This window comes from Pongo pygmaeus, chromosome 3, assembly GCF_028885625.2.
Source record: "Pongo pygmaeus isolate AG05252 chromosome 3, NHGRI_mPonPyg2-v2.0_pri, whole genome shotgun sequence".
Lineage (NCBI taxonomy): Eukaryota > Metazoa > Chordata > Mammalia > Primates > Hominidae > Pongo > Pongo pygmaeus.
In genome coordinates this window covers 164,378,471-164,403,940 of record NC_072376.2, presented here as the reverse complement: position 1 = coordinate 164,403,940, position 25,470 = coordinate 164,378,471, and the positions used below count along the sequence as shown (strand labels likewise).

General features: G+C 37.9%; 1 protein-coding gene across 4 annotated transcripts in view; it reads right to left on the bottom strand.

Moving 5' to 3' along the window:
- FHIP1A (FHF complex subunit HOOK interacting protein 1A) overlaps positions 1 to 25,470 on the bottom strand; it is a 251,136-nt gene that overhangs the window by 196,089 nt on the left and 29,577 nt on the right. The window contains exon 2 of one of the 4 annotated variants that reach the window (XM_054484894.2): positions 9,964 to 10,071. The exons of 2 other annotated variants lie outside the window; for them this stretch is intronic. The gene's annotated coding sequence lies outside the window, so the exon portion shown is untranslated. Of the gene's footprint in view, positions 1 to 6,342; positions 6,364 to 9,963; positions 10,072 to 25,470 lie in introns of those variants that run through there. One more of the 4 variants, XM_063664192.1, reaches the window with a different exon arrangement.

Here is a 25,470-nt window from a genome sequence, read left to right as displayed (position 1 = left end):
CATCAAATAAAAAAGTGAGTACCACTCTGTCACTCAGGTCAGCCTCTCACCTGTGGTACCTACAGTGTATGCTGGTTGGGCTGAACATTCAAGATACACAATAAGCTTCCTGATGACTGGTGAGTGTCTGTAGGTAATACACACTACAGACAAATGCAGAGGAAGAACTTGGAGCCGTTTTGTTTTAAAATTTTACCCTCAGGAAGCAATATACAAGCAAACTGGTGCTAAATGGTGCTAGAAGGATTTACTTAATATAGTAGTCCTTCCATTCCTCCAGAACTATGGTCTTCAAAGTGAGGTCCACAGAGCCCCCAGATACCTTGAAGGTTGGGTTGGGTGGAGAGTGGAGAAATGATGGAGGCATTTGGCCTTTCATCTGTGTTCCTCTCTAAACCAGAAGTTCAGCTTTCTCTGACTTACATATTAGGATAAATTATATTTTTAATGGTTTGACTATCCCTTTAGAGGGAATAAAAGGCTTAAAAACCACCAGATTTGATTACTTCTAGGAGTCCCTCCATTTCTGTGATTCTATTATAATACAACAATCACTGACTAAATGACACATTACAGAAATAAAAATATTGCTGGGCATGGTGGTGTGTACTTATAGCCCCAGCTACTTGGAAAGGTGAGGCAGGAGGACTGCTTGAGCCCAGGAGTGGGAGTTCAAGTCCAGCCTGGGCAATACTGTGAGACCCCATTTCTTGAAAAAAGGGTAAAAAATAAGTAAATAACAATAAAAATATCAAACTGGCTAAGGAGGCTGACAGAAGGCTATATCAGAATGAGAGGTTAGAAGTCAGATCATATTCATGTCTGGTAGGAAGATCCGGATGTCATACATAGGAGCTTCCAAATTCACCAAGGGCAGTAACCAAACCTCTCTAAACGGAATGTAAAAAATAGAAAAACTCAGTGGTAATTATCTTTACTTAACCTTGCCTGGTCTAGCAGACACCTTGCAGAAACCAGGGTATTTTCAGTCAGTGTCATGGTGATACTGTGAGACACAGAACAAAATGCCACATGCTCAGTATTGTCATCAGACAAGGCCACCTACCAAACAGTTAAAACTTTTCTTTGTGACACATAATTGGAAGCTACTGGGCAAGTTGTGCATAAAATACTAGGATCATTACTGTAGAGCACAACTGGACCACATTTAAAAGGAAAGAACAGAAGGCTGGGGGCATATCTTTTATGAACAGCTTTAATTTATGTCACCCATAATTCTAGAGTTCAAAACCATCTGCAAGGGGCAAAGGAGGAAGTGTAACCTTCTAATTGGAAGGTCATCCATTCCTGGAATGCCAAAACTGTCTGTGATGATCAAGGTGCCCTGTCATGACACAGAAGATATGGATTCAGTATAAAACAGAAAGGATAATAAGAACCTCTTCAAAGCCACTGGCATCTCCGACATACCACCATTCTACTTTCAACCATCCCCACTGCCACCTTCTTTGGCTAGGGCAGCACCAGAGGTAGGAAGAAAAGATGGTCTCAACAAGTCTATGACTTGCGATCCAGTTCCAACAGATGGCCTAAATCACTCAGCAAAACCCATCTCTTCTAAATCAAAACAGCCAGAACGTGCCCATGCTCTAGGTACCATGGCAGGGTGTTAAGTATTCATTATTTCATTCAACAAAAACATTTTCTGAGTTGCTTTGCCAATGATGAATAACACACAGTCCCAAATCTCAAGGAGCTCACAGGAGCTCTAAAACACCTACCCCCAACCGGCCAACACTGTGAAGTCATACCTAATAATGCAGGGAACTGGATTAGAGTCCAAAGTCAAACCAAGGCAGCAATTACAAATAGTAAAACTACCCTTGAAAACTCTATGTAATTCCTCATAAAATACAATACTAAGCCATCTCTCAGTAAGTCCACAATGAGCCATCCAGAAAAGACTATTTTGTCTGTTCAGGTAAACATCAGAGAAAGTAACTGGCTTGCATTTTATGGGCCATGCTGTTCAGACCAAAATGCTCTCACTCTGAGAGGAAATTAAATCTCCCCTATAAACAGCAGGCTCACAACTCCCATCTTATGCTCACTCCAGGACTATGCTCATCATATTTCAATTGCTATTTCCTGCCCTTCTTTCTTCTTTTGGCCAGGTGCGTTAGTTGAATTCCCATGAGTGAAATATGCATATATGACTCCACTGTAATATCATCATCTTAATATTTATGCAAAGGCATGCCAAAAATTCCACCATTTCTTTGAGTTATGTAACATACTATGAATCCTTCTTTTGAATGTAAATATATAACACAGAAAGGGTTATAAATTAACCCTACACAAGAGAATGAATGATTTTACCAATTAGCTCCAGTTATCTGAAGACTCTAGTGAAACTATCTGAAGAAACTGTTCAGACAGTGAACAGGTAAGTATTGGCATGTAGAAAGGAAACCAAGAAAGACACAGAACATGAAGTACACCCCCAGCACACTGGGTCCTGTCAGGGAACAATGTGAACCCATGGTGCATCTCAGGAAGAGGCTTAGAGGGAGCAAAATAAGGACCTTAATGATACATATTAGAATATGGTCAGTCTTACCCTCAAAATACATTTATTTTACTTTATTTTTTAGAGACAGGGTCTCACTCTGTTGCCCAGGCTGGAGTACAGTGATATAATCACAGCTCACGGCAACCTCAACTTCTCAGCTCAAGAGGTCCTACCAACTCAGCCTCCCAAGTAGCTGGGACTATAGGCATGCGCCACCATGCCTGGCTAATTTTTTAATATTCTGTAGGGACAGAGTCTCCCTTGTTGCCCAGACTGGTCTCGAACTTCTGGCCTCAAACAATACTCCCGCCTCAGCCTCCAAAAGTGTGGGATTACAGGCATGAGCCACTGTGCCTGACCTACCCTCAATATATTACAGAGTCGATCCCATGCCCAAAGTCCTTCAGGTCAGGGATAATCCAAGAAAAAGAAATGAGTCTGTTAGGTTACTCTGATCTGACTCATTTAGGTTATCCAATCACTTACATAGTCCCAACTGCTACAGTCTTCCACTTCCTTCAATGTCACACATCACATTTCCCTGGAAGCTAATTTAGCCCCTACATTCTTTTCCATTTTTAAAATTTTAAAATTTTATTTTTAATTGGCATATGATAATTATACATATCCATGGGGTACCTAGCGATGTTTTGATACGTATAATGTATAGTGATCAGATCAGTGTAATTAGCATATCCATCACCTCAAACATTTATCATTTCTTTGTGTTGGGAACATTCAATATCCACCTTCTAGCTATTTGAAACTATATTTTATTATTAACTATAATCATCCTACCATGGTATTGTCACAAGAATGGGTGCCATGCCCACCACACCTCATCTCACACAGGTAGGCAGCATCAACAAAATAAGCCTGACCATTTGCTGGGAAACCTGGCCCTCTCAGGTTTTACCCTCCCATCCCACCATCCCAGAGATGCATGTATGTATTATTTCATCCAACAAGTTTTCTCAAAAAACATCCTGCTTCTTCCTAAACATCTCTTCACCTCCCTTTTTTTCAGTCCTCTTTCCTTTATATGGCAGAACATAGGTTCTGCTGGCTTTGCCTATGAGGAGGCTGCACACCTAACCCTTGTTTGTTCTCCATCACGCTATCATTATTTTCAGCTAGCTGGGCACACTTTCCTATTTGTCCTCTCCAGATTCCACCTTATCTTCATCTAGTTTTCTTCAACCTTCAAATTATCTCATGCTTAGCCTCTAGTTCCCTAGAAGAATAGATGGCATACTTAAATGCAAAAAGGCACAAAAGAAAATAATTTATACCAGTCAAATAAACTTCATATCCATTGCCATACAACTACATAATTTAAGCCCTATTCCATTTTCCTAAACACAAATGCTTCAGAAATCCTCCACTCTTCCACAACAGCCTTAAAATCCTTCATCTCTTCATTTCCTTCCTTCAGTGAATTCCTAATCTGCTCAGAACTTTTACCTGACCTCGGTCCATACTTACCACAATTTTAAATTCTTCAGCTGATTTTGGAAATGAAAAATTTTAAGCAGGCAATTAAAAAAGACTAGTAAATCTGTTCTTGACAGGACTAGACTTAACTCTAACGAGACAAAATGACAACTACATGGCCTGCTGCCAAGGTATCAGGAGCAGTTTAAGAATTAGACTCAAAATAGCTGATACAATCTGAAAGACAGAGAGTGACTCTCTCTATACACTTAATCTTTGCTTGGTTTGCACTGTGTGCAAGATATGAAACTTAAAATATTAAGACAGCAGTTAAGGAAGAGACCATCAAGTCAAGACTCAGGAAAAGGTGGTGGTGGTGGTAGGTACAACAGCAGAAACCCACTAACTAGATGTGAGTAGCTATTTTTATCTGCAGGGTATATGAAATATGTAATACATAGTTTTCCCAAATGTTATGCTCTGAAACACTTCATTCATTTTTTTGTCCAGCCATGGGAAATAAAATGATCACTTATTTGCTAAAATGTTTACCTGTCTCACACAAATTTAAACCTAATAACAGGAAGACCTTTAATACAGGGCCTCTAAAAGCTAATTTAAATGTAGAACATATTAAAAATTTACCCACATTTTAAATAAACAATATGTTGGTACTCACATTATCATAATAATGTATCCTCAAATATCAAAAAGTGTCATTTTTCAATAGGTAGCCACAAATTCAAAAATAAATGTTTTCCTACATTGCAAGAAAATTAAACTCTTAAAAACATAAACAATCATAAGCATTCAAAATAGCAATCTAAAGATTCCCTTTATTTCATTTGTCCATAAAATTAAGAGCATCTGTCATATGATAAAAAATATATATACAAAAAGCTGAATTCCAAGTGTATGCAAAAGGTCTTTCTCATTCTCGCTCTCTCTCCCATCAACCTTAATAAATAGTTGTTGTTTTTGGTAGCTCTACGACAAGGGTATTAACACTTAAAGCCATTCTAGCTTCAGCCACTGTTCTGGTTTCTTGCTTCTGTCGCAAACCAACACTGAAGATAAATAACAAAGATTAATGCAGTACTACCTTGAAGAAGCAATTAAAAAGAGACTGAAAAGCAGCAACCAAACCCCAAACCATTTGCTCTTCCCCAATAGGAAGCTGAAGATAATCTCGTTTGCTAAACATAAATCACTTGAGATCTGGCCAAATTCTTAAATGATATTACAGATGGAAATGCTGCAAAGTCAGGAGCTGCTTACATAAGTATTTACTTCCAACTTTGAAAACAAACTGGACCAGTTTTTCTTGTTCCTTTTAGGAAAGTGATCATTTTAAACCAATGAAACAGTTAACAGAAGGGATTCCCTAGACCCACTCTTGCTGGACTTTTGGTCCCACCCGTACTCACTTTGAGACGTATTAGGTTTCTTGTAACTAAATTTGCTTCCTTCTCCTTCAGTATCTACTTAAAAGTCTTTAGGCAGCAGAAAGTAAACTCCATCAATCAATCTTACCTTCTTATATATTTTTGTAGTACATTCACTTTTTTTCAGGAACAAAAGTCAAGATATACTCCTGTAATAACTTTTTGTGCACGTGTGTGTATATACATACTTTAAAAAAAAAATCCTCTTTAGGGCTGTGTGAGGTTTACGCAAGCAGCCCTCTCACAGAGGCCGCTGTGTTTCCCAGGGTTTATGTTCACATGCAGCTGGTTATACGAACAGATTGGCTTTACTTTTCATTTCCTTGTGTTAAAGTCACTTAGAGAAGGTTTGAGAACTACAAGGCATAACAAGTCACTTGTTCATTTAAAGGTGCTATGTTAACAGAAAATATTTTAGTGGTGCTGGTTGGTTCAACAACCAAAAGTTTGTGAGGATACTTTCTCAATGACCCTTTTTCTGCTAAATATCACGGGAAATGCCAGTGATCCTGATAGAGATCCACTATGCCCAAGAAAAGTGACTCTGTGGTGTGAGAGCCGACTAAGATAAGCCAAACAAAAGACAGTCCCTTGCGCCCAGACTAAAACCTCATTCAGTTTTAAAGTGTACTGCAACAAGAAGCCCTGGATTAAATGTCAACCCCATACATTTTAGTTATTTATTCTACAGTTCTAGATATTCCCACATACACAGTTAAGGAGCACCAGGGTACAAAATATTCCAGTACACCTTACTCAAATCTGCCAAAACCTACATTACAAGCTCCTACTAAACTTCCATTTAGTCTGATTTTCCTCTCCTATATGCTGCACAGACACCCCCACCCCCAAACCCACACACATCTTCTGCACCTCACAGGAACTATTACTTTCTTTACCCTCTACCAAAGAAATCCCTTCCCAAAGTACCTGGTGAAGACTTTCGTAGAGCCTGTTCACACCACCGCAGACCTGGCTAGGCTGTTTCCTCCTCCTTATAGGACCAAGAACACTGCCCCTTTTTCCAGGCCTGGCTTCTTCCCCTAAGGCCACAAAACTGGTTGGTGCCAACACTCTGAGTAGCTTAACCACTGACTATTTTCTTCCAAGTGCAATTCAAAGTTCTGTGGCCTAAAATCAAAACACATCACAGAGCTCATGATTCTGAGTTAGACAAACCTGGCTTTCACTCTGCTACTTATGATCTCTGTGACATGGGCAAAGAATCTCTCTAAGCCTCAGTTTCATCTCTAAGGTGGGGATAATAATAACATTTACCTTTACTGTGAAGACACAATGAGATAGCACATGTGCCTGGCATATAGTAAGTGCTCAATAAATGTTAGCTATTTTTACAATCATTAGCATTACATGACTACTCTACTACCATTATTACTACAGGGACCATAAACTGGTAGGCTTCAAGCCAAATCTGGATTTCCTGTTTGGCCATCAAAATATATTTCTGTTTTTGTTTTATTTTAATTACCTTTGGAGAGATAAGTATTTTCCAGTCTGTCATAGTTCTTACCATTCCTCCCTAGAAACTATATTCATATTATACTACCTGCCTGGCCTCTGAGTTTGTGATCCCCATCCCTCCAAAAAAGGTCTCAGAGATACCTAAAAAAGGGGCGGAAGGGGAGTTAAATCAAAGACATTATAGAACTAGGGCAGCCAGACAGTACTAAAAAACACCTTTTTAAAAACCACAGCAAGGAGCCACTAATTTCCAAAAAGGTTAAGATTTCTCAATCAGTCAAAAGACATATATGTGACAGGTGGAGGGAAAAGGAATAAACTCTACTTTGCAGTTTTACAGTCAGTAATAAGTTCTGGAACATGGAGAATTTTTGAGGTTCTTCTAAAACACAAAACCCCTCTCTCCCTTTCCTGGTAGGGCACAAAACGGATAGACCAAATAGAGTAATTTCAGATTCAGAAAGCACACTTCCAGGGCCAGGGCTCTTCCCTACATGCGAAGGCCACTGCTCATGCAATTTCCTGTTCCAAATGCACCTGTCAGTGGTCAAGGGCTTAAATTCACCTAATAGCTTCACACATATCAGAAACTTTAAGTTGTCCGACATTTCATATTTTTCTATTCTTACTTAGCCCACACAGGTTTTCCATTAATGATAAAAGGACATAACTAATAATTCAGAAACACATACCTTCTTAACATACATCATTTATGGGAAAAAAACTGTTAAAAGTACCAAAAAAAAGCCCCACTGTAAGATCATAAAGATATTTACCTATTACAGAGATTTATTGATATGAGAAAATTAAACAACTATAACTCTCTAATTTATTAGAAAATCTCCTTCTGTCATTCCCAGAAGTCTATCCATTGAAAAGATCCTCTTTAAAATAATGTCATTAGCTTTCAAATACTCCAAAATAATCACAATAATACTGTAAAATAAAAACAAATAGGTTTTTTTCAAGCTATACAAAAATTTTTCGAAATAACTGCAAAGTAAAAGGTAGACAGGACCAAAATTATTGTCACAATAACCAATACAACAATCTCATATGAATCCAACTCATTATTTTTATGGAATCTGTTTACCCTCTGCTCTGGGAATCCAATGTAAATGCAATCAAAATCATTTACATTGGAAAAAAAGTAAGGGCATAACAATAGTTATTTCTAAGTGGCCAGATTATAGATGATTTATTTTTCTTTTGTGTGTTATGTGTATGTTTTCTAAGTCTTCTGCTCTATAAAAGTTATACTTTCATTATGAGATTTTAAATGTTTATATATTTTAACAATACTGTATGTAACCATGATTGGTGGATCAGGGTGCATTTCCAAAGTGACCTTAAGAAGTCCCATAAGGAGTCAGAAGTAAATGTGCAGAAAGTAGCTCTCTACCTGGTTTTCCTCATTTGCTTTCCCTTCATTTCATCTTCCGAGAGGTTTAATGCCCAACTCTCCTCACTTGAGTTCCACAGCACTCCAGCTCTGTACCACACAATGAAATCCTTAGTCCTTTCCACCACCAGCTGGCCCTGTCTTTTACTTTGCATTTATTTTGAAAAAATTTTGTAAACCTTGAAAAAAGCCCATTTGTTTTCATTTTAGAGTACTGAAAGCTGATGTTATTTTAAAGAGAACCTTTACAATGGATAGACTTTTGGGAATGTCAGAAGGTGATGGAGATTTTCTAATAAATTAGAGAGTTACGGTTGTTTAATTTTATCATGTCAATAAAACTCTGTAATAGGTAAATATCTTTACAGTCCTACAGTGGGTTTTTTTTGGTACCTTAACGGCTTTGTTTTCCATAGATGATGTATGTTAAGAAGGTATGTGTTTCTGAATTATCAGTTATGTCCTTTTATCACTAATGGAAAACCTGTGTGGGCAAAGTTAGAACAGGAAAATATTAAATTTTTCTATTCTGTTCTCTAGTGCTCAGTGCTTCCATCTAATATTCCAGACTGTTTTCAATAGGAACTGTGTTTTATATGTTTTATATACTTCCACAGAGCTTAATGCAGCTCTCAACAAACAGCAGACTCCTGGTATCTATTTGTTAAACATAAACGAAACAACTAATCAATTAATTAACAGTAAAGTAAACCCAGCTCTCTGCCTTTTTGCCTTTAGAAGCAGTGCTGTATTCTGTGTAATAACAAAGACTGAAATGTGGTCCCACTGACCAAGATCAGGACCACTGATGGAAGGCTTTCAGAAAATACCCACAGCACTGAAGGAAAAAGTGGCATCTCCCTGAACCAGCTCTGAACTTCCAAAATATGAGGAAAAGACCTGGAGGGGGCCACACCTCAAGGAAGTAATGAAATTGACTCCTAGTCCTTCCATGGTTCCTTTGGAAAGGCATGCAGTGCTAGCTCTAGACTCCTAATCCAGCCTCACTATTACAAAGAGAATTAAACCAGCAAACAGTAGGAGGCAGGAGTAGCTGATCCCTGCTGAGGGATGACCTGCCCTCCTTTAATGACAGCAGTGGTTATCTCAGTTTACAAAGCCTATAAAGCATTGTCAAGGTTTTCAGAGTTCTTACACAAGGTGCTATTATTACAGTGACAATGAAGACTGGCTAACAATAGAGGAAACATCCTTATATTCTTTGGCTTCGATAGCTTTAATTATATTTTCTGTGAATTCTCAAACCAGTAAGTGTACAAATTGCATGAAGAAAAATATAAGTTGTGTGTGTAAAATTAATTTTACTAAGCCTCGTGATGCTACTGTTGGTCCTTAACATTGTGAACTTGTAATTGTTAAACTGAGCAGCTTCAGAATCAAATCATCATCTATACAAATCAGAGTTCAGAATGGCAAAATGCGGGGAAGGGTTCCTGGATCTGCCCTCCCAATAAGATCTGGTAGCTCTGTTCCAAACCATAGTGAAGAATGATTTTTGTTTTGCCAGCGTAAGCCACCAAGAATTACAACTGGGGTATGGGGAAATCCACATAAGGGGCCAAGGCAAATTAACAATAAGCCACATAATCTTTTCCATTTTCACACACAAGCTAAAAGTTAAGGAACGTATTTATAAATATTCCTACCTCAACTTCTTTGACGCTAACCTTCCAGGCAGTTATAATGAAACATTCATAGTCAAACATTGAGTTCTCATGATTTCAAAAATGTCCTTCAACACCCAAGTGTATCACCTGGAAAAAAAAAGGCCTTCAGAGAAACACCTGTGCATCTCCCAGACTTTTTGTGTTTTACTGTAATCTCTGCCTCAGATTTCTAAGGCCTAATTTGCCTCAAGCTTGCTCTGTTTTCTTCATTGGACTGGAAGTTTTAGGGACATGTGTGTTTTAAACAAACACAGCTATAAACACTTAAGAATATAAAAATTTTACATTGAGGGAAAAAGGTAACAAACTTACTAGCCTCTTTAGTTCTGCAAAAGAGCTATTTCAGAGTCTCTGTAGTGGAAAATGCCTGCATTTTGGCATAGCTTGTTCTGTGTCATACAAGCAGACCCAAAGTTACCTATAGGAACAGTCTTTGGCCCAAACAGGGAGGAAAAGAAATGGCTGCCTGTCTTTCACACCAATAACTCCAGTGGCTCCTGATGTGCCTCCAATGTGATATGTCTAAATCAATAGGTATATGAATGCCATATCACAACCTTTAAGAATCAACTCTGTCTTAATCCAGTGATAATTAAAAACCCATATTTTAACACCACTTTTCCATAATAAAATCAAAAGGACACTGTATTATACCTGAAAGCTGTGACGCCCAATAATATCACTTCTAGGAAACATATATTATGTACATTCCTATGGGAAAAGATTATGTACAAAAATGTTTATTCATCACAGCATTACCTGTAATAATGAATATTTGGTTTTTAAAAAGTGTCCCATAAGGAAGTGGCTAAATATATTATTATATATTCATAGGATGAAGTAGTATGAAAAATTATAAATCATGGTTTTTGGTGGGTTTTTTTGGTTTGTTTGTTTGTTAGTTTGTTTTGAGACAGAGTTTCGCTCTTGTTGCCCTGGCTGGAGTGCAATGGTGCTATCTCGGCTCACTGCAACCTCCACCTCCCAGTTCAAGTGATTCTCCTGCCTCAGCCTCCCAAGTAGCTGGGATTACAGACATGCGCCACCACGCCTCGCTAATTTTTGTATTTTTAGTAGAGACGGGGTTTCTCCATGTTGGTCGGGCTGGTCTCGAACTCCCAAGCTCAGGTGATCCGAAATCATGTTTTTAAAATAAGAATAATATCAACTCAGCATTTATAACATCTCAGGCCTGTTCTGAATACTTTACATGCACTAATAAGTTTGTTGTATGTGTTACATGAATTTAATGCATACAATAAACTTGTACAGTGAGTATATTATCATTATCTCCATTATTATCCTTATTGTAGATGACAAAATAAGGCACTGAGAGGTTAAATGACTTGTCCAAGATTGCATAGCTAAGTGGCAAACCTTGTAGAATATTTAATGGCATGGAAAAATGCTTATATCATAATAGCAAATGAAAAATTAAAACTATGGGCCAGGTGCAGTGGCTCACACCTGTAATCCCAGCATTTTGGGAGGCCAAGGTGGGCAGATCACTTGAGATCAGGAGATCGAGATCATCCTGGCCAACATGGTGAAATGCTGTCTCTACTAAAAATACAAAAATTAGCCAGGCATGGTCGAAGGCGCCTGTAATCCAGCCACTCAGGAAGCTGAGGCAAGAGAATCGCTCAAACCCAGGAGGTGGAGGTTGCAGTGAACCGAGGTCGTGCCACTGTACTCCAGCCTGGGCAACAGAGCAAGACTCCATTTCAAAAAAAAAAAACTATGTCCAGTATAGGCCTAATTTTATAAAATATCAATGTATGTTTGTATATAAATACATGTTTCAATGTCTGCAGACATAGGAAAAGGTAAATACTAGAAATAAATATGCCAAAATTTAATGGTGGCTATCTCTAGATGATGGCATTACAGTGTTTAATATATACTTTCTATATATCCAAGATGTTCTAGAATATAAATACATCTTTTTTTTTTTTTTTGAGACAGTCTCATTCTGTCACCCAGGCTGGAGTACAGTGGCGCCAATCTCTGCTCACTGTAACCTCTGCCTCCTGGGTTCAAGCAACTCTCATGCCTCATCCTCCCAAGTAGCTGGGACTACAGGCATGAGCCATCACACCCAGCTAGTTTATATATATATCCATATAGATAGACAGATAGATACAGATATAGATATAGATGTTTATTTATTTATTTGAGTAGAGATAGGGTTTCACCATCTTGGCCAGGCTGCTCTCATACTTTTGGCCTCAAGTGATCCACCCACCTCAGCCTCCCAAAGTGCTGGGATTACAGGCGTGAACCACCACGCCAGCCTGATGTATCACTTTTATAACCAGAAAAATTTACATTTAAAAAACTAAATGCTTAATTAAACTCTGGAGGTAAAGTGTTCATATCTCCTTTCACTAAGGTGTCCATATTTTCCAAGCACAGACATTTTTATCTGCCAGAATACAGAGCACTAAAAACCAGTGCATTTTTCAAATGAGCATTGACAAGAAGGTAACATCTTCAAGTTTTACATTTAATAAAATCTCCTTTGAGAACCATGTTAATGAGTCTAATCTACTAATTTTCAGAAAGCTTACTAATAACAGAATCCTTGTTGAGGTTTAACTTGAAAAATACATCTAATTACAGCCAGGCGTGATGGCTCATGTCTGTAATTCTAGCACTTTGGGAGGCCAAGGCAAGAGGATCGCTTGAACTCCAGAGTTTAAGACCAGCCTAGGCAGCGTAAGGAGACCATGTCTCTACAAAAAAATTTTTAAAATTAGCTGAGCATGGTGGTGTGTGTGTGGTCCCAGCTACTTGGGAGGCTGAGGTGGGAAGATCTCTTGGGCCCACGAGGTCAAGGCTGTAATGAGCCACGAGAGCACCATGGCACTTCAGCCTGGGCAACAGATAGAGCAAAACCCTGTTTCAAAAAAAAAAAAAGAAAAGAAAAGAAAGAAAAAAAGAAAAATAAATACGACTGAAAAAAAGCACTTTATTATAAAAATGTCATCAAATACTATTTGAAAAAAATTTATTGGAAATAGAGCTTTAAATACATGTGTCCCTTGCTAATTTCAGAAAATAATCATTCAACCATGGGTTGGTCAAAGGATCAGTAGGAAGAAATTGACCTCTTAGCATCTACTTCCATAGTTCTTGGTGTGCTTTCACAGTTCAATACACAAAGATATGGGGGAAGTAGAACATTTTAGAAAGAAGGAATAGCATAGCAAAGACCCAAAGGCCAGGAAGCACAGATAATTCATTAGATTCTGTCTTTCATGTAGAACTGTATTTAAAATTTCTCAGCATTCCTTATACCAAAATGAACTCCTGCTTGCTCAAGATTTGAGTGTTAAAATAAAAGGAATCATAAAAACATTAGAAAACATAGATGACCCAATCACCAGGAACCATAAAAGGCTAATGCATTTGACTAAGTAAAAATTTAAAGCAAAAATAAAGTTGAAAGGTAACCTGGGAAAAATATCTATAGTACATAATGAAAGTTTTATTAACCTAAAAAGAGCATTTAAAAATCAATAAGAAAAAGATGAAAACCCAAAAAAAATAGGCAAAGAGTACAAATACAGAAAAAGAAAGACAGCCAATAATTATATAAAAAGACACTGAGTCTCATTCTTAATTTAAAGTAATGAAGATTGGCCGGGTGCAGTGGCTCACACCTGTAATCCCAACACTTTGGGAGGCCGAGCAGGGTGGATCACTTGAGGCCAGGAGTTAGAGACCAGCCTAGCCAACACGATGAAACACCATCTCCACTAAGAATATAAAAATTAGCCAAGCATAGTGGCACATACTTGTAATCCCAACTACTTGGGAGGCTGAGGTGGGAGGATCGTTTGAACCCGGGAGTCGGAAGTTGCAGTGAGCTGAGATCGCACCACTGCACTCCAGCCTGGGGGACAGAGCAAAACTCTGTCTCAAAAAAAAAAAAAAAGATGAGAAAAAGAAAGAAGAAAATTAACGAAGATCAAAACACCACTGAAACATTTGTCATTCATATGTACAAATATTAAAAGTTGTTGAAGGTGTGCGTAAAGAGAAAAATCTTAAAGACATTTGATGCAACAATTTTGGAGGGCAAATTGGCCTATCAGAGTATTGGTCTAAAAGTGGTATTACTCAGCAATATCACTGATAGTAATTTACCCTATATATATAGTCGTGTAAGCATACCAAGATATACGGACAAGAATGTTCACTGCACCACGGTTTACAGAAGTCAAATAAACAAATACACAATCCAAATTTACATTAGAAGAGGACAGATTAAATAAATAATGGTATATCCATATAATAGAACACAATTCACCCCTTAAAAAGTATATAGCCTATACTTTTTAGTCTATAGTGTATATGTGCTAAGAAAAAATATCCAAAAGATATTATTAAATGGAAACTGCATTATAGTATAATCTTATTTGAGTAAAATAAACAGTATAAATAAGAATGTAAAAAAACTATTAGGCTGAGGCTAGACATTTCAATTTTACTTTTTATTTTATACATTTCTTTACGTTTGACCTTTTTGCAATGTATAAGCATTGCTTTTATTAAAATAAGTTTTTTCAAATGATACTTCTTGGATTCCATATCACCAGTCAACAAACTTACATTTTAAACTTTTATGAAATGTGTGTGCATGATAATCCCTGTCAACACCATCAAAGTACATCTTATTTGTAAAATTTTAAATTTGAGGGAATTTTTTAGTAAAGATGTCAAGGTACTCAATATTTCGGGCTGATAAAACTTAAGATTTCTAAACTCAGAGAAAAAAAGGAACATGCAAATGTATTATTTAAAAAATCATCACAGAAAAACTCAAGTTTAAAAAAAACGTATTGTAAACCTTCACAGACTGTCATTTCATCAAAAGCAAAATATGAGTTTGCGGCATTATTTAACACCATCCCAACACACCCCACAACACATGCTACCTCTAGAGTTAAGAATGATTAGAAGCATAAACCTTGTATAGACAGACAAGTACTAAGATGCCACCTCCTTGGGGAAAGGATGGGAGCGGGGAGGATGGGGAAAAGTTGGTAGAGGGGAAAAAAGTTACAGTTAGGAGGAATAAGTTCTGTGTTCTATTGCACAGTGCGGCGACTATGGTTAACGGCAAGGTATTTCATATTGCAAAATAGTTAGGAAAGAGGTTTTTGAATGTTCTCACCACAAAGAAATGATAATGCATGAAGTGATGAATATGCTAACTACCCTAATTTGAACATTATACAATGTATACATGTATTGAAATATCAAGTTGTACCCCATATATATGTATAATTATAATGTGTCAATTAAAAAAATCTTTAATTTTAAGATTCCACCTCCAACACTCACTAACTTGCTTAATTCTGAGCAAGCTACTTTACTTCTCCATACCTCAGTTTCCTCATGTGTAAGTAAGGTTACAAATACTGCCTGCCTCAAAGGATTGTAGTGAAAATAAAATAACATATAAAACATGCTCAATACTGTACCAGGCACAAAATAAGCACATCATGTATTCATTCATTCAGTTAGTTATGCAATCATTATTTTTGAGCTTATTATGTGTCAGGTATCACACTAGAATGCTATGGAGATACTGAAAAAACCACCATCATCCCTGCTCACGTTTACAGTCTAGTTGAAAAGATAGACACTAAAAACATACAAAATGTATCATTAGAAACTGCGGTAAATGTTATGAAAGAATATAACCGGGCACCATGAGACAGACTAACCAGAAAGACCTAACTGAAAAACTGAGAAACTGGAACTCCTGTGCACTGTTGAAAGGAATATAAAATGGTACAGCCGGTAAGGAAAACAGTATGGCAGTTCCTCAAAAAATTAAAGATAGAACTCCCATATGATCCAGCAATTCTAAACTCCTAGGTATTAAATATATACCCAAAAGAAGTGAAAAGTGGGGACTCAAAAAGATATTTGTGCACCCATGTTCATAGCATTCACAACACCCAAAAACTAGAAGAAACCCAAGGGCCCATCGATGGATGATAAACAAAATATGGAATATACACATACACTGGAGTATTCAGCATCAAGAAGGAAAAATTCTGACACATGTTAAACCATGGATGACCTTTGAGGATGTTATGCTAAGTGAAATAAGCCAGTCACAAAAGGACAAATACTGTATGATTCTGGTCTAGAGGTACCTAGAGTAGTCTAATTCATGGAGAAGTAGAATTGTGGTTGCCAGGAGCTGGGGGCCAAGGGGGATAATGGGGAATTACTGTTTAACAGGTAGAGTTTCAGATTAGCAAGATGAAAACAGTTCTGGAGATGGATGGTGGTAATGGTTGTAAAACAATGTGAACCTACTTTATGCGACTGAACCGTACGCTTAAAAAGTGTTAAAATGCTAATTTGTGTTATGTATTATATTAGTTTCTCAGGCTGCCATAACAAAAAAACATAGACTGGGTGGCTTAAACAACATAAATTTATTTTCTCAAAATTCTGGAGACTAGGCCAGGTGCGGAGGTTCACACCTGTAATCCCAACACTTTCGGAGGCTCAGACGGGAGGGTCACTTGAGGCCAGGAGCTCAAGAGCAGCCTGGCCAACACGGTGAAATGCCATCTCTACTAAAAAAAAAAAAAAAAAATCAAAAAAATTAGCCAGGTGTGGTGGTGTACACCTGTAGTCCCAGCTACTCCAGAGGCTGAGGCATGAGAATTGCTTGAACCTGGGAGGTGGAGGTTGCAGTGAGCTGAGATTGTGCCATTGCACTCCAGCCTGGGCTACAGAGCAAGACTCTGTCTCAAAAACAAACAAACAAAATTCTGGAAGCTAGAAGTCCAAGATCGAGGTGCAGGCAAGGTTAGTTTCTCCTGAGGTTTCTCTCCTTGGCTTGCAGATGGCTCTCTTCTCACTATAACTTCCCATGGTCTTCCTTTGTACCTGTCTGTGTCTGTATTTCCTCTTCTTATAAGGATACCAGTTGTATCAAATGAAAGGCCACCCTTATGACCTCCTTTTAACTTAATTACCTCTTTAAATAACCCCCATTTTCAAATACAATCACATTCTGAGGTATTGGGGGTTAGGCCTTCAACATACGAATTTTGAGTGGGCACAATTCAGCCCATAAAATGTATATTTCACTACAATTTTTTAAAAATAAACAATACAAATGGTAGTGGGCAGAGGGTGAAGATCAACATATGGGAAGGTTCTAAGTCAGGAAAAGTATGGTGATTCGAGGAAATGAAAGAAGACCCGTGTGGCTGCAGCACAGGGGAAGTGATAGCTAATACTTTGAGCAGAAGTGAAATGAAAATGCATTCCTTGAAAAGCATTCCAAATGTTTACAAAAACTCTAAGAACACGTAAGCCTTTCAAAAAGAACAGTCATGAGAAGGACCAAGCACTTATGCAAAAGACATATTGCTAGTTACCATACATCAATACCTTGAATTAACATTTGGAAGACCTCTCTGCATTCAAAAACAGACAAACTATTTCAGAGTTCATTTTTGCACTTTTGTTACAGTCCTAAGAAGTCTTCCAAAAAGCATCTTTTAAAATAAGCTACTAATGTGGTGAAATATGCAAAGATTTGCCATTTTAGCCATTTTATTAAGTTTTTACCCATAGAAATATCACCACTTAACAGAAAATATCCCTTAAGTTAACTTCAGGGTAAATCATTAAATGGAAAAAAGAATGGTTACTAATTAATGTTATAATTTTATTAAAGCCAACTTACTTTTCCATTAAATTTCATAAATGTGTTAACTACAGAATCAAGAAAAACACTAGAGCTCTCATATTATAAGTCTGGATCAGCATTCACAACCCATCTCCTCAAGTGCTGGCCAGCCTGTGGACTGATACCACCAAAACAGCTAGATCTATCAGCAGAGCCAGCCTCACAAGCACCAAGCACCACAAGCATCTTAAGCGTCACACTCCAACTTTCATAGTGTGCACTCTAAGGAAAACATTCTGAGTTACTGAATGTCAAGGATACATTCTCAATCACAAAGTTTCACAACAGAGTATAGATTAGGAAGGTGAAGGAAAAAAAGACTCTAAACTTTTTAAAGTACCAAAACTTCCCAATTTTGTCAAAGATTAAACCACAACCAACAAAAAAGAAAAAGAACACATTCATATTTACAGAAAACTGACTACTGGATATAAGCACTGCCTTTTTCTCCTGGTAAAATGAATCCTGCAAAAAAAAAAAAAAAAAAGGAAAAGGAAAAGGAAAGGGAAAAGGAAAAGGAGTGAAAGGAAAAGGAAAGGAAGAAAGAAATCCCATGACATTATGTGTGTATATGTACAGTATATCCAGAATATATAAGGCACATCCACCAGTCTAAAAGAGGAACTAATTGGAAAGATATGGCAAAAATTTATAGAAGAGAAAACATGAAAGGTTAGTAGCCATATGAAAATAAATCCTTAAAAATGAAAGTTAAGGCCACAATAAGGTAAATTTTAGTACATATAAATCACATCTCAATTTTAAAAACATGCAGTAAGAAATGATTCCACAACCACAGGCAAAAGATTTAAAAAGTCTGATCATACCAAGTGTTGTCCAAGATGGGGAGCCACAGACAATTTCATACACTGATATACTGTATCCTGGTACAACCACTCAGGCAAGCAGTTGTCATCACCTAGTAAAACTAAACACACATATACTCTAGGAAGCAGCAATTCCACTCCTAGGTTTATATCCTAGAGAACTCTTGCACATGTGCAACAGCACTACCTTCACAGCAATCTTTCTCATGATTATATGATTACACAAACACAAATGTTCACCAGCATTAGAAAGTGTGATACTGCAATATAATAACATATCATATGAAATATATATATATATATTTTTTAAGAGATGAGGTCTCTCAGGCTGGTGTGCAGAGGTGTGATCATAGGTCACCGCAGCCTCAAACCCCTGGACTCAAGCAATCCTCCTGCCTTAGCCTCCTAAATAGCTAGAACTGAAAGTGCTCATGTATTTCATAATGTAGAAGACCTACATATATATTTAGTCTTTGTCCCCTAATTCCTGGCACAGGGTTTCTAAAGCCCTTAAAATTTCCTGAGTGATGGGATAAGAGGGATATCTTTTATTATTCATAATAAGCCCTTTTCAAACACACCTGAATTTATGTTAATGAGGTGACTCTTGGAGGATAGGGGTTGGTTGTCATCAGAATCAATCATTTAATTGAAGGGTTGGAATTTTCATCCCCACTCCTCCACCTCCCCACCCTACCTCGCGGAGGCTGCAAATTGAGTTCAATCATCAATGGCCAATGATTTCATCAATCATATCTACTACATAAATGGAATCTTCATAAAATCCCTAAACTGCGGGGTTCAGAGAGCTTCCTGGTTGATGTACAAGAACACGTTCATATGCTGAGAGAGTGGCATATCCCAAACTCCACCAAGACAGAGGTTCCTATGCTCAGACCCTTCTAGACCTCACCCTATTTATCTCTTCACCTGGTTGTTCATTTGTATCCTTTAATATATACTTTGTAGTAAATTAGTAACAGTAAGTAAACTTTCCTTGGGTTCTACAGGCCTTTGTAGCAAATTATCAAACCTGAGGAAGGGATCATGAGAACCTCCAATTTGTAGCCAAGTCAGATAGAAGTTGTAGGAAACCTGGGGACCCCCTACTTTTTGTGGCATCTGAGGTAGGGGGCAATCTTGGACTGAGCCCTTAACCTGTGGGCTCTCTGCTAACTCCAGGCAGTTAGTGTCAGAATTAAATTGGAGGATAAGCAGACAATGTCTGCCAAGAATTAAAGAATTTATTGGTGTGGGAAATATCCACACACATTTGGTATCAGAAGTGTTCTATGAGTATACAGTAAAAAATTTTAATCCCCTTTTAAAAAGATAATTAAATTGTAGTATATCTTACAATGCAGTGCTACACCGTAGTAAAAACAAGGAAAATATGGCTTCATGAATAAACATGGATAAATCTCAAAAACAAGCTTGAGTAAAAGAGCAAGGTACAGAAGTGTACATGTTATGGAATTCCATTTGTAGAAAGAACAAAAGCAGCTAAAATTAAATAATATATTGTCTAGATATAAATACATAAAAGACAAATGCATTTTTTTAAAAAGCAAAGGAGTGACTAAGAAATGAAGGATAATGGTCGCCAGAGCAGAAAAGTGGGGGGTGGGTGGGGGACAAAAGGGATACAATGAAGGGAGGACGAACTGGTTTCTAAGGTACTGTTCATATGACATTCAATTTCTTAAGATATATAGTAGGTATCAATGTTCATTTTATTAATTTTCTTTAAATTATACATGTACTTATGTATATTCTTTTATATGTATATGTCTCATTTTAAAAAGCAAAATAAAAGCCAAGAAGCAAATGTTATTTTTTAAAAGAACAACCTGATGTGGCTTCCGTTTCAAGATGCCTGACCGCCTGGATGTCCCTCCTGAGTCCCTAATGCAGGGAAAAACATCAAAGAACAAAATGGGAGAATTCCATACTATTGAAAAGAGCTCACTGGAAGGAAACTTTAAATGGGTAAGAGATTTCAACAAATTCCTGGAACACAGAACGGGTAAGGAGTATGCGCTCACAGATGAAACAGGAGGGAAAGCTGTTCTCCAAGGCCACCAAGGAGGCAATCTGCTCAATAGAGCCTGGGGAGGCTCTGGGCTCAGAGTCAACAGGTACCACAGAGTGGGGAGAGGATCTGCAGCAGGAAATAGGGGGTAAAGTGATGACAGTTAGCACTCCCATCTCTCCCTCTGCCTCTAGCACAGCCTTCACGCAGCCTGGCCAAGTGTATTGACAGACAACACATCTCAGGGTTCATTTCTAAAGAAACTGAACCAACTGTGGCAGCAGGGAGTAAGAGATGGCTTGTGAAGGCTTCTGATGTGAATTTTGATACCTCAGAGTAAATACTTCCTCACGGCATTTTGGGGGTGAAGAAAAGCTGGCCAGCAGACAACCCAGTACTAAACACACACACACACACACACACACACACACACACACACGCAAGCACACAGTGCTTCATTTAGAATTCTCACTCAGGGAAGAGGGATAGCTGAGGAAAAAGAAGGAAAAAGAAAAAAAAAAAAAGCTCTACATATAGATCTTCTTAAAAGAGCAGAGGAAACTTCCCCCAGTCCTTCTTTCCTTATTATGAATAGGGAACCAAGCCTACAAGGAAGACCAGTAACATGAGGGGAAAACTGACCCTGAAAGCAAAGTGTTAATTTGGGAAACAAAAGAGTACTGTACTTCAATGAGTGGCCAGGCATGCATGGTAGCCAAGGCTGAGGCCGGAGGATCCCTTAAATCCAGGAGTTCTAGACAGCAGTGAGCTACGATCATACGGTTGCGATCCAGCCTGGGTGACAGAGCAAGACCAATACTCAAAAAATGGTTGTAGTATCTTCTTGAATCTTTTTTTTTGTTAAGACAGTCTCGCTCTGTCACCCAGGCTGGAGTGTAGTGGTGCGATCATAGCTCATAGCAAGCTCGAACTCCTGGGCTCAAGCGATCCTCCTATCTCAGCCTCCTGCATAGCTGGGACTACAGAAGCACACCACCACACCCAACTGATTTGCTCCACCACACCTGACTAATTTTTATACCAATTTTTTGTAGAAACAGGGTCTTGCTATGTTATCTAGGCTGGTCTTAAACTCCTGGCCTCAAGCAGGAGCTGAACTTGGACTCCCACCTTGCCCTCCCAAAGTGCCAGGGCTATAGGCATGCACTGCACCCCACATCCAGTCAACTACAATAATTAAAGAATAAGACACAATGAAAATAAAGTGATTATAGAGAACAATAAAAAACTTTTTAAATATTTCTGAAAATGTGATTGCCAAAATAGAAATTTAATAAAATTACCATAACAGTAAGGAAATCTCTCAAAGTATATAACAAAAAGACACAAGGATAGAACATATGGAAGAACAGATTAGAAACAAAGGACCAATGCAGGAGATGCAATATCCAACTAACAGGTTCCCAATTTGTACCACGTAAATCCTCCCCTACTCCAAACCCTGAAGAACACTGAAGCCAGGGTAGCAACCTCATCCAGCAGGAATGACTCCACAGGCTAAATGAAGCCAATCAAATGGTCTCTTTTGGGAATATGACTTATGAAAAATGCAGGGTCTAATATGGGCCTAAAACCAAAAGGTCATGTCAATGTTGGCATGTATAAATATGCTGACCCATGTGAGAGAAAAGTAAATAGAGAGCAGAGAAAGGAAGAACAAGAGAGGAGGCAATGACCATGATTCTTGACTTTCTATTTCTAGCCCATGCCATAGTCCTTAATGGGTCTACCAGTGCCATATAGATTGGCTAAGAGATTCTACATTTTTAAGGTTTGGGGGGTTTTTTTGTTGATTTTTTTTAAATTAATTTGAGTGGGCTTCTGTTCTTTGCAACCAACAAACTCTTACTAAAATACCAGGTATCTATTGTCTGGAACTGCACAGTAACCAAGAGACGCTGCATTATAACATGGGAACACCCTGCCTTCCCCTGCACCAATCAGCCACACGGCACATAATCTTGGCTCCCACTGCCTGTCACTCTGTCAGCATTCTGCATAAATGTGAGCAGTGTGGTATTGTCGAACATTACTAAGATTATATGTGATCAAATGTTCCTAATAATTAAAATGTCAAAATCCAAGAGTAAACATATAGTGAATTCAATGAAACATTCAATGAAAACTTGAGATTATGGAACAATTACAAAAAGGAGGCAAATGTTAACTTCCCTTACAATATGGAACAAGAGAACAAATCGTTCAAGATTTGGAAAGAAAATGAACAAATTAATGTCTTTTGTGTCCTCAGTTCTTTCATCAGCCTGAAAAATTAGAAAGCCACATAAAATTTCTCTTTTGATGACCTTAACAAAGCTGATTTACTTAAAAAGGGAATGGACGGCCATTGTCTAGATTAATCTGCACAGAACAAGAAAAAATACTCTTTGAAGTTCAAGAAATGGAAGGAGGGTGTTTTTACATACATGGAAAGTAACTTTCACACATCTCCTGGCTGGATAACCAGAATCAAACCACAACATGAGAATCTTAAGCCAATGTCTGAGACCCTGAAGAATGAATATTTTGAGCTTGAGCAGAGGAAAGAACAGCCAACATAAAGAGATAGAGTATGTATGTATACTTGTGTGATTAGCAACCATCTTTCCCAGAATCTGATCTCAGCAATCCATAAAATTACTTTTAAAAATATATAATATGTATGTACATATGTATACACACACACAATCAATTCAATTGCCAATGTTCTATTTTTGCAAGTAAAGATAATTCATTTGAAGCCATTACTATTACTAGGTATTATCACTATCATCCAGTTTTTTTTTAAAGGTCATCTTAATACAAAAAAAAAAAAAGTAGAAAGGACTTGATCTCAGAATTTTCTAAACCCCCTGAAAACTTCATCACAGGCCAGTAAATGCACTTACTTTAAGTCAATTTTGTACCATGGTTTTGTGGGTTTTGCTTTAGCTAGGATTTGTGATTCATTCACGAATCCCTACCTCTATTATTCCACTAGTCTCTTTCCTCAAAAGGTTATCATAAGTGAGGAAAGCAGGAGACAAGCAAATGAAATATTTAAGAATAATAGTGTTTGGGAGCCCAGAAACATGATAGGGGGGCTTCATGCAAGCGAGGGCTGAGAAGCTGGCGTAGTCAATTAGAAAAGTTGGATTTGAATGCGTGAAGAACAACAGCATAGTGAACAGAGGGGCTTTAAAGCAGAAGCAGGACTGCATTGGAGACACTAAGGAGGAGGCCTCAGCTGAGCAGATAACTGACAAGCGGCACTAGTGTGAGATGGAACTGGATGCCAAGCTGTAAAAATTGGGAATTTGCTTGGAAGCAATAAGGAATCTCCAATGGAACTAACATGACAAAGGAAGCATATCAGGCATACCCAACAGAAGCTATGATTTTGTAATAAATTTTGGTAACTTGAAGCAATTTCCTGGGCAGTTGGCCAGTTACCCTCAGTTCTCTGTTTGAGAAGATTCAGCCCCATCTACCTTGTGTGAGACTGTACTGCTACTGTTTCTGTACCCAGGGCCATGATGGTGGTGACTATCCTAAATCCCCTTGAAAATCACTGAATTTTTCTGTTCTAGGTGTGGCTGCCAACTTCTCTAGAAGTTTAGGAGTTTGCTCTTGACAACATGGAGGTAGTGTCATTGGTGGAGATAAGAAAAATCATGAAAGATAGTTGCTTCAGAAAAGAACTGGAGATGACTAACTACTAGAAATTGTCCAGTAGACAATTGAAAATCTATTTGTCTGTTCATCCAACAACATTTTTGAGCCCCTACTTGGCACCTATTATGTGTCAGGCACCTGAACAAAAAAGACAAAGATCCCTGCTTTCATGAAGCTTACTGATATGGCTTGGTTGTGTCCTCACCCAAATCTCATCTTGAATTGTAACACTCGTAATCCCCACGTGTCATGAGAGGGACCCAGTGGGAGGTAATAGAATCATGGGGGCAGTTCCCCCCATGCTGTTCTCATGATAGTGAGTAAGTTCTCACGAGATCTCATGGTTTTATAAGTGTCTGACACTTCCCCTGCCGGCACTCATTCTCTCTCCTGCTGCCCTGTGAAGAGGTGCCTTCTGCCATGACTGTAAATTTCCTGAAGCCTCCCCAGCCATGCAGAACTGTGAGTCAATTAAACCTCTTTTCTTTATAAATGACCCAGTCTTGGGTATTTCTTCATAGCAATGTGAGAATGGACTAATACACTTACATTCAACATGGAGATAGAGACAATAAACATAATAACTAAATACGTTATACAGTATGTAAAAAGTGCTTTAGAAAAATATATAAAAGGAAGAACAAAGATTGCTAGTAATTTTTAAGAAAACAACAACAAACACTAAATGAAGCTAGGAGAAGTGATGAGTTCCCCAGAGAGTGGAGTGTTTGGTTAATGCCTTTTCCAGTTCTAAAATTCGAAAGGAATAACCCTAACATTCTTGCTTAAGCAGAAGGTAAGATCAAAGAGTCACAGAATTGTTGTGGCTTGAAAAGATATCAGAACTTGGAACTGTCATCTTACAGATGTCAACTTAGACCCTCATGTTACAGAGGAGAAAATGTAGAACCACCAAATTTAAGAAACTTCATCTTAGAAGAAAAGACGGCTGGGGCAGAAGGGGGAGTTCCAAAACTCTAGCTTTTCATTAACTTCTACTAAAAGCAGAAGCCCTTTCAGTTGCTTTGGAAGAGGCTCAAATCCTTCTAGGGGTAAGGCAATAAAAAAAAAAACTTTTTAAAATTATACAAATAAATGGCTTAAGCCACATAATACCAATAATAAAAACAGCAAACACTTATATAGCACTTACTTTGTGTCAGACACTATTCTAAATACTTGTCATAAATAATAAACTCCTTTAGTCCCCACAACAA